This window comes from Cryptomeria japonica, chromosome 6, assembly GCF_030272615.1.
Source record: "Cryptomeria japonica chromosome 6, Sugi_1.0, whole genome shotgun sequence".
In the NCBI taxonomy this organism is placed as follows: domain Eukaryota; kingdom Viridiplantae; phylum Streptophyta; class Pinopsida; order Cupressales; family Cupressaceae; genus Cryptomeria; species Cryptomeria japonica.
Genome location: NC_081410.1, coordinates 126,781,215 through 126,795,059, shown reverse-complemented (window position 1 = coordinate 126,795,059; position 13,845 = coordinate 126,781,215).

Sequence of the window (13,845 nt, the reverse complement as noted above, 5' to 3'; positions counted from 1 at the left end):
CCAAAAATCACATTATAATCCCTTATTGCAACCTCCAAACCACTAGGAGAGAAAATATATGATTGAAATAACACCTTGAGATATTTTATGGTTTAGTTGTCATTTTATGACCCCATTGGTCCCTTGTTGAAGCATTTCCCCTTCAATATTTTAGGTATGTGTTATAAATGTAGGGTTAAACCCCTTTAGCCCCCTTAAAACCCTAAATTCTTTCCCTTTTAGGCATGCATTCTTTTTTATGTTGACCTACTATTGTCGGTCGTCAATCACTTAAGTTACAACTTAAGTGTGTTTCCTCGTTGAGTTGACCGACCACATTTCCTTGCACATTCCCTCTTTACCAACAACATATTTTGTTCCAAGTCCTTCATGCCTCGCACTCCTATGGGTGTTATCTCTTATATCCACTAGCAGTCATGGGATGATAGGATGCATTTAAGTCTTTGTTACTCACATCCTTGTTGGGGCTAGCTTACATTTCAGCTAGTGGTTGTGGGCTCCAAGGAAGCAGTTATGTTGATCACCTTGTGTCCTCGCAACAATCTTCTTGCCTAACAATTAGTGGTCGTAGGCACACAAGGAGGTCAACACTATTTATTGCTTAGTCTTATTTGTTTTCCCCTTGTGCCCTTGCAGGTCTTTTTATGGTGGGTCTAGTTTGTCTTCTCGAGATAGCAGGTGTGTTGATTTGCAGGATTGATGACTATGTTTTAAAGTTGCATTATGGAAGATCTCAACCCATCTCCACCATAGAATTGTGTGTCGAACTTTAGGGTCAACAACTATAATTCAAATTCATGGTCTATTTTCAAACTCAAATAGCTATGGTTGTATCTCTATATAGAAAGGAACAAATTTAATGTTTAGCTACTCCAACAACTTTATCTTAAGGCCCAACATGCAAGACAATGCCTTTACTCAACCTTATTCCCTACAAAAGAAATCTTAGGCACATGTCATGTCTCGTTATGACCTGTAGGAAGCTTCTTCCCTATCATAGAATAATCAGATTAGACCCAAAACCATTTGAATTTCATGGTAACATTCTCCTGAACTATAGGGGCATTCATTGTGGATTGTCATTCCTTCCTAAAGATCAAGTATACATGCTAGGATTTGATTCTCTACCTATTTTTTTCTAATCATCATTGTAAGAAAGTCCTAGTCAAGTTAGGGTTTTAGACCCTGATTGCTCATCTCAGTTATGCCTGGCCTATAAATGTAAATTTATAACATAGTTTAAGGGTTCTCCTTCTTTTCTTTGAAAGATATCTTATACTCTAGGATTGTAAAAATAGTGCTTTTGCATTAATATAATTATTCTTTTTACCTCTTCTCCAATTCAAACATCTAGTGTAAACATCTTACCTTCTTGTTTCAATGTGATTTCCTTCTAGTTTCCAGGTTATATGTTGTGTTCTGAACATCTTCTTTCCATCCAATATTCATTTAGGTCCTAACCTTCATATATACTTTAGGGACCAATAACAATAGAGAATTGTGTATGTTTTGGTGACTTTTATTGATTTTTTGTGAAGTCATAGTGGTGTAGAGCACCTAGCTCAAAGTTGTCTTTTCTTGCATTTTAGAGTTTTTGTGTGATTTCAAGTTATTTTATGTTGTAATAAGGTGGAATAAATCATATAATTCTTTTTGAAGCCATAGTTTGGTTGTCCACACTTTTGTTGTGCTCGGGATCCAAAATTGTCATTATCCTGAAATGTTGTCAAAATGTCAATTTTTGGTTTGTAACAGGTGGATGCTTGGAAACTTGCTAGAATGTTTGGAAATGGTTTAAATCCATCAAGGGATGCCATTTTAGTGATGTTTCAGGCCTTGAGAGCCTTGGAGTGTGTTTTTGCACTCATAGGTAAAAGTTGTCAAAATGGCCATGACAACTTTTGCATCTTTAGGCAAAAGTTGTCCATAAAGGAAATGGCATTGGAAGTTGGTTGGAACCAACCTAAAATTGTGTATAAATCCTTCTAAACATCTCCAATAACAGGTTAATCAACTTTTGGTTTGCATTCAATTCATTTGCCAAGGGTTTCCTATGCTTTTCCTCACGTTTGGACTATTTTTGCTTTGATTTTCTGCTTTTGTATGACCTATACGGTCTTGTACGATGCTCATAATAGTAGAGGAAGTTAGGAATTTAATTTATCTTTCCAAAAATTATTATATGAAGGCTTGAAGTGCCTTGGATCAAAAGTTATCACTATTTTTGTAAAAGTTGCTCACAAACCCTTGAAACTTGGGGTTTTGATTGTAAAAATGCATTTTACCTAAGTATCCACGAATGGAACAAGTTGCAATCTAGTGGATAGATTGGGTAGGCTCTATAAATATTTCTAGAGTAGGTTTTTTGTGTTTTTGCAGGCCACAAGGAGGAGAATGGGTGAGATGAATAACACACAAGCTTGTAGCTAGTGTGTGAGGGCAGTAGAGATTGCTCATTTTCAGAGCCATGGAGAAGTGACACCCCAAAAACCCATAGTGTTTTGGAAATTTATATGAGTGTACTAAAATAATCCAAGTTTTTTTTGGGTTGGTGAAGAGTTTGGAGCACATCTTCCAAAACTGCCTGGAAGCCCTAAATCCCTTAAAAATAGCTCCTTTTAAGTAACCCTAGTTGTACAACAAACCCAGATGGGAAACTGAGTGATCTTGTTTAACTTCCAAATGGGTATCTGAATATGTAAAAATATCTAGGGGTTGTTAGGAAATTTTATGGAAGAAGACCAAAAAATAGTCAAAGAAGGGCTAGTCAATTAGGCCTAATAGCAGCCGGTAGAAGCAAGTTGAAAGCCTAGGGCTTGGGAGGAAGGTGCAGACCTTTTCAATGCATAAAATTACCTTGAACATACCTACACAACATAACCACAACCTTTAAACATTCTATTAGAGTGAAGATCCTTGGTGGAGGTCTTTGGAGCCTAGTTGGAGCTTTGGGAACCTAGCAGGAGACCACCTCAAAATCAGAGATTTGCATCAAAACCAACAAGAAACCTCAAGAGGATATACCTAGGAGGAAATCCAGTAGATTTTAGGCCTTGGAGGTCTAAGGAGTGTACCCTAACAAGTTACCTTGGAGGAGCTTGAGTAGAAGGGCGAGTTGAGGAGTTGGGGTGAGTAAGGGTGAATTGGAGAGCTAGGCCCAAGACTTCTACATCACATAGGAAAGGAGAAACAAGTTCTAAATCTTGGTCCATCACCTTATTTTATTTATTCTACATTTCCTTCTCCCATTTCCTCTACAAGTCATTAGGTTGGGTTTATAAGGCCGCTCCTTGAGTGTTTGATTGGATCAACATTTTGCACCTAGATCATAAAGGAAGTTTTCCTTCTCTAGAGATTCAAACCTATTAAGAAAGGTCTCACACTTCATGGTTTCCATGTTTCACAAGGTTGTTGAGTTGATAGACCAACAAGGGTGCAAAATTTTGTGACAACAGTTTCTGACACACCCAATGGGAGAGACTTCATTAGAATATTTTCATCAACATGTTAATGAATGGTGCTAGCTGAAAAATTTCAACTCCCATGCTAAGGATAAGTGTTGCACTTAGCATCTCGGCCTTGAAGAGGCCTTCCTTCAAGAACTTGGAAAATTTGTTCACAAATTTAGTTCTCATTCCAAACCTGTTGTCGATTTCATGCCCATAATTCAAATGAGGGCATCTTCTAGAGGTATTTTTGAATGTCCAAAGCAATTTCTACAAGAAGGAGAAGTAGAATTACATTATCACTAATTAGGGGTGTTGAAGTTGTAATCACCTCATCCCCTATATCTCATTCTACTCCTCCATTCTGTTGGATCTCAAATCAACAGATTGGATAGGTTATAAGAAAATGCCAACTCCTATGATCAAAACCTCCGATTGAATTGGCCAACTTATAGAATGAACCTATTTGGTTACTAACTCCCTCACTTTAGGCTTGCAAGACCTAGGCAGGTATACCTACTCACTAGTCACTTTTAATGACTAATACTTTTTATAACAGATTGAGTATCTTGATCTAAATTTCTCCCTATCTCAGAGTGGCATAGGTTCCTAGGATAGGTGTCTTTTAGATGAGTTCAAGATTGTTGTTGTGAAAGCTATTCGATCTTTGTGCTTGAAATTTGTATGTATACACTACTGCTAATTGATTCTATATATCCTACTAAACTATTCCTATTGCTTTAAAGTAAAGGTAATTGATATGGTAAAAAGTTGTTGTTTATGAATGATCAGTGACTTTCCTCTTGTTTGGGCCACATAGTCTATTACTTCAGCAGGACTTATTGTATGCTTCTATGAGACAAATTTTAAATCACCCCCAGGTATATATGTCAGTTACCTTTCCTCAAAAAGATCCATTTTAATAGTCTTATGCTATAATTTGCTTGAATGAATTTAACCCTTACTTTAAGAGACCATTCAAGGAAGACTTACAAAGAACATTTACAATTCACAAGTAGGCCTTTTATTTAGATTAACAGCATCAGGAAAATAAACTTCACTAGGAAGATACAAGCAACCTTATCTTCTATGAGACAATATCATAGAACAACTGCTAATTGAAATAAACAACTCAGAACACATATGTAAAGGAAAAAATAGCTGGTTATATTGATAGAGTTTCAAAAGTTACAAAAACTGCCAGAGTATATTGTACATCTATTCTTCATTCCTCTCTTCTTTTACAAAGACCTCTCATATATATGAGAACAAAACCTATCCCTCACAATGAGTCATGTCTCTTCCCAACATTAACAATTTGTTTGTACATTCTTGACAAAGCTAAACAAAAATAGATTAAGCATTCCTAAATGATTTATGTAATCATCCTCCTTGTAGCCCTTGGTGTCAGCATTCCGCTTCTTCAATTCTTCACCCACTGAGATATACTCAAAGATTATTTGGTTGATGGTAGGAGCCAAATCTATGTCCCGATCCAACCCTGAGATGGTTCGTTCTTTGATACCAGCCAACTCATTCCGCCATTTCTCTAGTGATATCAACTCTCCCTCCTTGAGATTGTCAGCATTCGTGAGATGCTCCCATCATCTAGTGCTTGGAGATCTCTGCTCAAGGCATATGCATATCTATCATGATTCTCCAAGTATGCCATCCCCTTTGCTTTGTTTTCAGGTGTCATGGTATCATAGTGTTCATCACCTCCTGCAATCATTCCTTTAGTCTTTCATGCTCCTTTTGAGCCGTGACAGTCCCAGTATATACTTTCCAATATTGATTTCCATGTATCAACATGGTTTTGAACCTATGCTCTATGATATCATTAACCAGTTTGTTTGTTTTCTGCCGGACACTCTCCACTTGTTTGATCAATTTCTCACTCTTGGTCTTCCAGTAGATAGTGTCTGTTAGAGCATCCATGACCTTCCGATCAGTCTCAAGTGCCATGTCTAGTCCACCGACACTTGGAGCAGAGCTCTGCTACAGTAGTCTCTCTTGTAGTCATTGTACTTCCTCACTGGCCTTTTCATATAATCCTTTATAAGTATTATTCTCTTTGACTAGAAACTCAATCTGATCTTGATTGATTTTTGCCACATCCAGATTTAGTTTGGTAGTAACTCTAGGATCAGTCTTCCTAGCCTGCTAGATCATTAGATGCCCAAAGGCCTGATCAGTGTCCACGAGCAAGGGCCTTTTTTCCTTGGGATACAAAGCCCACAACATAAGAGCTTTTTGATCAGGATCATATCCTGATCCCATAAAGATCTTATCCACCTCTTCAGGCATAATCTTCTTGTCTGGCCCTTGTTTCTTTTAAAAAACCATCGAACAATAGGGAAAATCTCAAATCCCATTCTGGGTATATCAGCACCGAGCATCCTTGAGTAACAACCTTCCTCTCTTAGGTATCATCTCCTTCATGGCTTGATCCACTTCCTCCTAGAGTATCCTAATCATCTCTTCTTTAGTTCTTCCTTCAGTGTTAGCCCTGACTAACGCCCCTTTGTGTTGGTACAAGAATGTACTAAATTCCTTGGTATGAATAAAATTGATGTCGGAAGTAAACTCTTCATGCTCCAACATCCTGACATCATTGACTTCCTGGATGTCATATTGGCCAGTTGCTAAATTCATTTGTTCATCATGATTGTATCCAGGTGGATACTCTTCCCTTGGTGAATCAATTGGAATAGATTTGGAGACAGATCAGGGAGACATATGTGCCAGAGGCTCTGTATCCCTGACGTTTTGTTTTCTGTCCTTGAAAACATATGCAGGAACACCCTCTAAAGTTTCCAACTCATGTTCCATAAGTTTTTTGGCTCTAGCCAAGGGGTCCTCCATTCCCTGCATGATACCTTCATTTAGCTTTTCTCGGCCAAGTTTCCACTCGTATGCTTTGGACACTCTATCATATTTCGTCCTTCTCTCAATGGATTCTAGCCTTTCTAGATTCCTTATGAAATCAATGGGCATCAATGGGACGTTCTCTCTAGCCTTCAACTTTTGAGATGCTCTTACCTCCTTTATGTAACCTTCAAGATCAAAGTTTGGCCTAGGATCACCCTCTACCATTTTATAGTAACTTAACTTGTTCTGCAACAAGCCATAGCTCTTTGAACCCTTGACAATAAAATATGAGAAAACCAATAACCCAGACACTATGGACTACTTTCCATGATCTGTCAAGTGTTTGGCACTGGCTATTGACAATTGCCTAGCAATCTCAAGGTAAGCCACTCTGCTAGGCATCGTGATAGGCAATAAATAGGGTTTTCCTTCAAACCCATACACCCTTATTTGAGTATAATCCAAAAAGAAATACAAATCCCCTCAGTTATGCATAACCGTGGTCTCTTCACATAATTCCTTGGGCCTGAGGAATCTCTGGATCTCTGGAGATATGGAGTGATTACATGGGTTCCCTAGTGATCTATATAGTGTCTTAACAAAGAATTCTTCAAAATGCCAATACTGGTTGTTGTTGTACCTCCAATCCCATGCAGACAACCATAACTGTACAAGCTTTCTCACTCCGACTTTGTCATAAGCCCCGACACACAACCCATTCGGCCATAATCCGTTATCATGCCCAACACTCAGTAATATGTGCACGAGGATAGAGTAATACTTGAAGTGGACATTGACCATATCTCCCTTCAACTTTTCCAACCCGTAATTCACAGCCTCGGACAGATAAGCAGTGAAGTCAAACATCCTAGGATCCTTTGATTGTATGTCTGCACAGATTATCATAGCCATTATATCCATTAACAGGGGCTTCAATTCCTAAGACCTGGGCCACACAGTAATATGTATACTTAAAATATGGGAGGAAAAGATTGACTTCAAAAGGAGTTTTATCTCCTCCACTAAATGGCACTATCGACCTTGCAAATTTCAGTCTATGGATGGGGAGCCTCCACCTTTTATAGATATCTTCCATATTGAAATACTCCTAGGTGAGCCTGCTAGTGTCTACTTTCTCTTCAAACCCCTAGTCCAAATTAAATACACTTTTTGTAATCTCCTTGGTGATGGACACTATTGGCTTTCCCATATAATCATATATGGTCTTTGTCTTGGGATCATAATTGTTAGCCAGAGACTTCATAAGTTTGACATTCACAAAGACATTTGGTACCATCAGCTTCCTGAGATTCAATCTCCATGAGTTATTTATAGGCTTTGGAGCGTTTCTTCACACATACCCAAATATGAACAACTCATGCCCTCTAATCTATGTCCGGATGTCTCCTAGGTTGTCAAATTTGTCTTCTAGGCCTTCATCTTCTAACTTAATCTTTTTTGGTCGGTGGCTTGAGGTAGGAAATTGATCTAATAGGTCCTGGTCTAATGGGTGACCCTCCTTCTTTTGCCTCTTTGGATTGGACTTCCTTCGACTTCCTAGCCCTAGTCTTCTTAGATGAAGAAGTTTCCATTATAATTTTGGGGACTAGGAATGGGGAATTTACTTGGTGCTCTAGGCTTTCTGCTCTTCCTTGAAATAACTCTCAGTGAATTCTCTAGCCAGTGTTGCTTGAATTGCCCTCTATCCTGCTGTTTTATTATGATATTGTAGTAGTTTCATCAGTTACATCCATCTGTTGTGCAACAGTCATGAGTTCACTCGTTTTAAATTTATGACGACCAGACTTCATTTATTTTTGGAATGATTTCGTGGTAGGGAGTAATTGCTTCATCTAACGGTTCCTTTTCCCTTTCTTGGATGTTATGTGGCAAGCAAGATGCTATTGTTTTACTTTGATGAAACATTGCTCTTTGGCACCATTCATTTCTTTCTCATCGAAAGACCTTTTCTCATCGAACCCACTTTTGTTTCGGTGAGATTACTACTTTCGCCACTATGCTTTAAGTTTCCATCGAAACATTGTTTTTCATCGAAATGGGTCCCATTCCTTCCTAGCCCGGGTGGTTAATTCTAACAGGAGTTTTGTCGCTTTCCTTTTAAGTGAATCCCATCCCGTCGCTATATCTTGAAATGATTTGTTTGACATCCAAGTTTTCATCGATAATTAATCATCGATGAGTGGTCTTCTCATCTCACTCGATACCACCATTTCGATCCGTTTCGATGAAACTCTTTATTTCACCAGGATCAAAAAACCTTTCACCGATGATCAATCCTTCTTTGATGTCCCCTTTTACTTTGTCGGCCTATTGTTATATCGGTTCTTCGAGGCCCACATTTCTTTTAAAGAATATAGCCACTAGCTTCTTTAATGTATTTTTCGATGAAACAAATGACTTCGGTGAATCCTTTTCGGGTCTACTCGCAGCTATAATCCCTTCGATGGTATATTTTATCGAGGAAACTTTCAGCCATTTCTTCGACACAATGGGGATGTCCTTTTCGATGAAACTAGGCCTTTCGGTGAGAGTCAGTTGTGCTTATCCGATGGTTGAGTTTGGCCGATAAGGGTTGTGAACCTAATGCCAATGAAATTTTCAATGGTCCTTATAGGAATTTCTTAAAGGTACACTTAATTATTTTTTTAGAAAACTTATGTAGTTTCAACATGAACTCCTGGTTTATTGTCACTATAAATAAACTGTTCAACACATTCAATAGGCCAACACAATCTTGGACTCTCGCTACTCATCTAAATAGACTATTATTTCACATGGTTGTCCCTAGAAATTATTTTTTTGTTACCTGTAATGGTTTTATCCCAAAGAAATGGCATACCAATGGCTACATTAAAGAGTATATCCTATTTTATTGGTGTAACAACCACTACCCACATAGAACACATTCAATATATTGCAAAGATATACTCTGTCCACAATGTCATTGAAGATTATGTTGTTGTTAGGCTCTTGGCAACATCTCTAAAGGGAAAATCCCTACAGAGGTATGAAGGATTGTAGCCCAATTCCATTCCCAATTGGGATGAGATAGGAGAATAGTTATGTAGGCAATTTGAAGATAAAAGTGAGCATCTATCACTTGTTCAACAATTAACTACCTTTAAGAGGACATCTCATGAATTCATGGGATATTTTAACTTTAAATTCCAAAAGGCATGGGATAGAATTCCCTCTCTAGTGAAGCCATCTCCCAATCATGTCTTATTGTATTATCTAAGGTCTCCGAATAGTGATGTAGTTATCATGATACAATCAATGGGTGGAGTTACTCTACCAAATTCATATGATATATCCATAAGTGAAGAATTTTTTAAAATAAAAGCTAGGAAAATAGCTCCAAGGCCGCCAATACCTATATTCCTAGAGGTTCCTAGTTAGTAGCCTACTCTAGCTCTTATCCTAGTTGCATCTACAAATTAGCCATTTGCATATTCTTCATCGTCAAATGATCTTTATGAGTTCAAGGCTATGTTGCATATATTTGGCAATGAGTTGGTGACATTAAAGAGGTGGAAAGCTCAAAATAGTAGGCCCTATAAAACACAAAATTAGAATTACCAGTAGAATAGGCCACCTTTTCAAGGACAAAATCAATGGAATTATGCAAGGCCCTTGAAAACTATGAATCCTATAGATGCAACTAAATCAAAGGCTCTTGTTCTAATGCAAAATAATCTATCACAAGAGCATGATCGATGTCATCCTGGTAATCAGCCTCATAATCAAATTGCATGCCAAAATGTAAAGCTTGTTCAAGCTCTAGTTGTACAAAACAAACCAAAAAATTCAAGCCAACAATATGATCCAAATTAGTCAATCATTGGAAATCAGACCCACATGCAAGGAGATTCTACTTTTATCAAATGGAAGGAGATGGAATTTTGTGGTATAAATTAGACAAGCTATAGCACAAAACACAAGATAAAAAAGAAGAGTGGTAGAGAGTGGTACACCTTCCATGACTACTCAAGTTTCAACTCCACAAGTGGACACACTTACTATATTTCCAAGCACAATAGATAAAACAACTACTCAAAATCAAAATCAAAATAGAGTTCAAGGCAACAAGAAGCAATAAGAGCCTCAGGTTGCTCCAACATCAAAATTAGACCTTGTTGTTTCTAAGGGTTCTTCAAATTCAGTTGGTATTTCTTTCAACATGGTAGACTAAATAAAGAAGGACAACCTAAATGTTACCATATGATTGGCTCTTTCCATTCCATCTCAGAGAAATTTTCTTTAAGAAGCATTGAAGGACATCAATAAAACAAATATTGTAGTTCAACAAGCAAAAAATCAGCTTCAACCAATTTGGTTCAACCCAAGTGTGTGGGGGAAAAAGTGACACTAAGCAAACATGCCCTAATCTCACCTTTTGACACACATTTGTGGAATACGAAAGAGCCTAGAGGTATCACACAATTGGCTACTTCTTTTTGTGGAAGAGAGAGCCACAGGCTACCTATTAGGATTTCTATTCCTTTGTTGTAATTGAAAGATAAAATGATGCAAGTTCAATTCCTAACCACAAAGTGCAAGTATGAACTAATAACAAGATTGCAGAATTGAAACTAAACAATGGAAAGCTGTAAACACAAGGACAAGACAAGAATGCAGATGTGTACCCGGAGTTAAAATCTGAGTGAAAATGTTTGGGACGAGGGCGTGGGCGCCACTGTCCTGATTCTGCCCCTGAAACTGCTCTTGAAACTACTGTTCTGCAACTTGAAAAGTTGTCTGAAACTTGCTGTCTGACAGAAGGACCAGGGCGCCCAGCGCCCCTGTCCTGGTAGGACTAGGGCACCCCACGCCCCTGTCCTAGTCTTTTTCTCTGCAATTTGGTGTGAAGTTCAGTCTCCGTCTGCTTCCGTCGGATCTGCAACTTGCGACATCGTCCGAATCCCGAAACCTACACTTATATCTGAAAAGGTATGGTGGGTGGCTATATAGGGTTTTGCCTTAGTCAAACCCCCCGCTTTGGTGATTTCTACCTCCACGAATAGCCAAGTTGTATTGTAAAAGTAGTGTGTGCAGACCTTGTGTGTGTGCAAGATCCTAAAATGCAAGTAAGCAAGCTAGAGCAACCTAGAAAGTAAACCCTAATTGCTTGTACATGATAATGTAAATGCTCCAAATCAAGATGCAAAGTGATCTAAAGCATGAATACAAATGATATTATGAAGCTTATGCATAGACATGAAAACAACATGAAATCATACCCAACCCCAAGGGAGGGGTACAAGCCAATCTTCAGTCGGTGATCCCTTATTGTTCTTCAATGCCTTCAAAGCCCTAAATGGATGAATGAAATTGATGGATGCTTGATGGATGGATGTTGAATGTTGTTGAAGTCTTCAAAGATTTGCTCTTTCGCTGCATAGAAGGTCCTTGAAACCAAAATTCTGATCCTTTCAAATGAAGAAAGAGAGCTCTTATATATGAAACCCTAGGTCTTAATTTCAACTTTTGGCCGACCTAGAGATTGAATCTCCAACCAATATCTTGGGGTTAAGCTTTATTTTATGATTGGATCGTGCTCCTAAAATTTTGGGAAAAATGTTCGGGACCGTGTGCACTCCGGGCGCCACGGTCCTGACAACTTTTCACCAAATTTTCAGGGCCGTCGGATATGATGATTTTAGAGAGAATCTCGAAGTTACAGGTGATTTCGAGATGTTTTGACCCCCGAAATCAAGCCCCCAAGTTCAAAATAGGACCTAATTAGGGTTTTCAATTAAATGATGTATTGGAGGAAAAATGAAAGGGGCACACTTTAATGAAAAGGGTCCAACTTTATGATATGGGAGATGATAAAATAGAACCTTAGACCTAATTAATTTAATTAATTAAGTGCTAAAGGGGAAATGCAATGCAAGATGCAAAATGCGCCAAGGCGGGTGCTAAACTAGGTGTGAAATTGTACCACCCTAGCAAGTGCGTACAATTTACGATGCTACATTTAGCCCCCACTTTAGCGGTCATATGAACACTACGTGCATATGCAAGCTAAAGTACAAAAAAGTAAACATTATTTGAAAAAGGATATATCCATAAGTCTGTCGAACAAAGCCCCCAGCGGTATCTGCAGTACACAGTTAGGAACCGCACCCTACAAAACACACGTTAGATCACAAAATCACCTAATGCTTACTAAGGAAGGTGATGAAAATTTGAGGGTAGCTATATGCAATAATTTTTTGGCCGCTTCTCAAACTTCTTCCCCTCACACCTCTAATTCTGAAGAATTTGATTCTTTGTCTTATGAAAAACCACCTTTTCTTTCTGAAATGGCTAATCGTTATGGTCGTGGTTTTCATAGTTTGGCTAAGAGTGGCTATAGTGGAAATGGTTGTGGCGCAAATGAACAAGGAATTAAAGTTCCTTTAGAACATAATATGCATGAATATTCATTTGGACTTGGATATAATCTTTCTAAGCCCACCAAAGCATCTAAAAGACCATCTCTCAATGTGAATGCTATATTTAGTAGTGATGATGATCTCACTTCAACTAAATCATCTTCTACTTCTATCAGCTCTCATTCCCCTCATAAGGAAATCTCGGCGATGAACAAATCTCTTTATGAATCCCCTCAAATTTCTAAATCCACTTATGAATCTTTATCTCCTATTCATCATAAAGTCCTTTCCTCCAAGGATAAGGCTCTAATAAATTACACTCATCTCTCTTCTAAGATTTCTCGTAACTATCCCTCTTCAATTTTTATCATTTTATACATGTTTTTGATCTCACTTATGGTTGAGCATTCAGCATGTCATATTCAAATACCTCATTCAATCTATCATGTCTTTAAATAACATTAATGGCTATTATGTTGCTCATCATTATGTGACATTGGTAGCTCATTTACTGGGGACTCATTGTCATTCATGATGGTACAATTTCAAGTGCAATCATATTTTTGAAGCAACATAATAGCCTAATTTTCTATATTATCTCTTGTTCCTATGGGGACAAGAGTGACTTCATACATCTCTTCTTTTTATGGTTAAAATTTCCCTTTGGGATAATAGTGTGGAAATATTGATCATCTTTTCTTTAGAATTCTCTTTTCCTAGATATGGGAGAAGATGTGTAGTCTCTTTCTTATCCTACCCACTTCTTATGAGGAGCATTTTACATACACTAATGTCTTGCTTGCATGAACTCATGTGAGTATGTAGTACATTTTGCTTATGTCTAAATCTCTCCCTAGAAGATTGTGTAAGTCCTTCTCGTTGTCCTTATCCTTGGGAGGCAATGATCTTTCCTTATTTTTTTCTAAGGATCCACTTTTTCCTATTTCGTGGATGGTGTGAACTTTATTACTTGATGTTATTCCTTGTATGCATTTGTTGTTGTTTGTTCAAGGATTCTCTCTTACAAGAGGTGTAAGTCCTTAACTACAACCTCTTTTGCACTTGGTCAAATACATCCATAATGAATTCACTCTCCCAATTGGGTTAAAAAGAGCATCATCCTTCAT